General features: G+C 53.2%; 1 protein-coding gene across 1 annotated transcript in view; it reads left to right on the top strand.

The window, feature by feature from the left end:
- The window catches only part of LOC123127613 (uncharacterized), a 12,868-nt gene extending 11,646 nt beyond the window's left edge, over positions 1-1,222 (top strand). The window contains exon 2 of the mRNA XM_044547367.1: positions 946-1,222. The gene's annotated coding sequence lies outside the window, so the exon portion shown is untranslated. The remainder of the gene's footprint in view (positions 1-945) is intronic.
- Positions 1,223-2,239: the final 1,017 nt, after the last annotated feature.

The following is a 2,239-nucleotide window of genomic DNA, read 5'->3' as shown; positions in this document are numbered from 1 at the left end:
GGGCGCTCCAGGGCGGCGGCTCGCACCATGAGGTTGTGGCGGAGGTGGAGTGCGGGATGGTGGGGTGATGCGTTCGGGAACGGGAGGCGCTGTGGGCGGGCATGAGAGGAGGCGCACGCGGTGGCCGATGGGCTTGGGTGCGGTGGGTGGAGCGCCGACCGAGGTTAGAGGAGGCGCGGTGGCCGGGGCAGAGGAGTCATGGAGGCGCTGTCGGCGGCGGTGGAAGGAGGTAGGTGGTGGAGCCTCTAGGGGAGGTAGGAGGAGGAGTCCCTGAGCCGCAAGTCAAGGTACGGGCGGCCAGCGGCGCTTCGGGCTGCCGGCGGCGCAAGGCGGGGCGACGGAGGGGGAGTTGCTTGGGGAGAGAGAGAGGAGGTCGCGGGATGCGTTGGGATCTGACGCATGGATAAGTGGGATGGGTGGGTGAGTGTGAGTTTTTCTGTAGTGAATGTGCGGTCCAGTTCACGGAATGGAGTGTTATCAGAATAAGCTTGGTGTTATTATAATAAGACTCTTAAGGGGTGTTATCATAATAGACCCATCCTATATATATATATAATAGTACTAGATTGCTAGCAATCTGAACTCAACTACAACTCCAATTCTGATACTACTAGCCTTTCCCTCATGTATCTATACAACTTTACATGCTGCAACTTCGTACAACAATTGACTCTGCCCCGCTCGTCCTACTCTGACTCTGCCGCCCATGTTGGCGCCATATTCTTCGACAACCTGCTATCTTGCCGCATGCCTTTTGCTGTATCTTTTACCCTGGTGCTCCTTCAAAACAAATTGTTTGAGTGTAATCTATGGGTCTAATATTAAGAGTAATACTTGTGTCTTTGGACTACTGACCTTGGCAGCATGGTTACTATTTCTTAGCTCTTGAACACGCTGTACTTGGATTATGATGGTTTCCTTTTTTCTCATGGCACAAGGAAGCAGAATGAGGCTTCACTCTCACAAAGACGAGGACAAGGTGTGTAGCGTTGCAATTATCTGCTACAGTTGATGCAAAATTGACTATCGTGTAACTGCAACCAACATGTGGTAGATTGGCGTCAAGTTTATACTTTTTTCTCAGTTAGCTCCAGATCATGCTGTCCGGATCCATGCTATCAATAATTATGGTTTATATTTAGACAGTGTTTGGCTGTTGTCTATTGTGTGGTTTGGTTTAGTTGCAGGCTTGCAGCTCTGGCATCTGTTCAGTCTCTATGATATTCATGCACTTTTTTCTCATTTTTTCTGTCCAAATCTTCTCCTGCAATAAACAGTAATAGCACAACCAAACTGCATCATGTATTTTCTTCAGAGTGTGTGCAGTGCACTTTTTTTTATTTTGTGTTCCTAGTTTTCTCCTCCAATAAAAAGTACAACAAACCACAAGGGCAGCAAATAGTGAACCACACTGCACTTTGATTCTCCCCCAATAAAAGTAAAAAAAGTTTTCTGCGACGAACACACAAAAAAACTCCAGTGTGCCATGGATAGCACCTCGTCCCCCCATCCGGTGGCACCCACGCACTGCAGATTCCTGAACTAGCTACAGGATGCTGGCTTACCGCACAGAGCGCGCAAGCAAACCGCACGGAAACTATGAAGCACCTCGCCGATTTTTTTGTTGGGGAATGAGGAAGATCAGCTGCCTGACCTCTCACCGCGCTTCTTGTTCTGGTCGTGTTACTGCCGCGATGAATCAGCTGCAGGAATTCAGAGCACCCGAGGGGATTCAGGTACTGCTGAACCGCATGGCACGCCCAGCACGGTGGCACATCGCAGCGAGCCATGGCCTGTGCAGGGGAGGGGAGGCAGTGCAGGGAGGGGAGGGCCATGGTGGTCGTGAACAAACCACAGGAGGGCGTGATGTGCACTGCTCGCTGGATCCGGCTGCACTGCCGTTGACCCAATTGGGCTCGAGCAAGAGGGGGAGGAAGGCAGAAGGTCGCCGCCGTTGGCCCGGTTGCACTCGTGCGCCGCGACAGCCAAGAGAGGACGAGAACCTGCAGGATATGCGAGCACCATCCGTGATCACCACTCTCCATGGCAGCGCGGTGATGTGGAGGTGGGTGTTGCTCATCGGGGGTGGACCGAACCGCACCGCCAGTGGGAAGGCAGGGAGCACCCCTTCCGCGCTGCATGCCTCGTGGAGCCGGACTGCAGCTCCGCCCGCTGTTTCTTCGTCGTCAGGGAGTCGACGGTGGCCGGCGCACGTGGCGTGGGAGCCCGACAAGGAAGA

The sequence above is a fragment of the Triticum aestivum genome, chromosome 6A, assembly GCF_018294505.1.
Source record: "Triticum aestivum cultivar Chinese Spring chromosome 6A, IWGSC CS RefSeq v2.1, whole genome shotgun sequence".
In the NCBI taxonomy this organism is placed as follows: domain Eukaryota; kingdom Viridiplantae; phylum Streptophyta; class Magnoliopsida; order Poales; family Poaceae; genus Triticum; species Triticum aestivum.
This window is presented reverse-complemented; position numbering and strand designations above follow the sequence as displayed.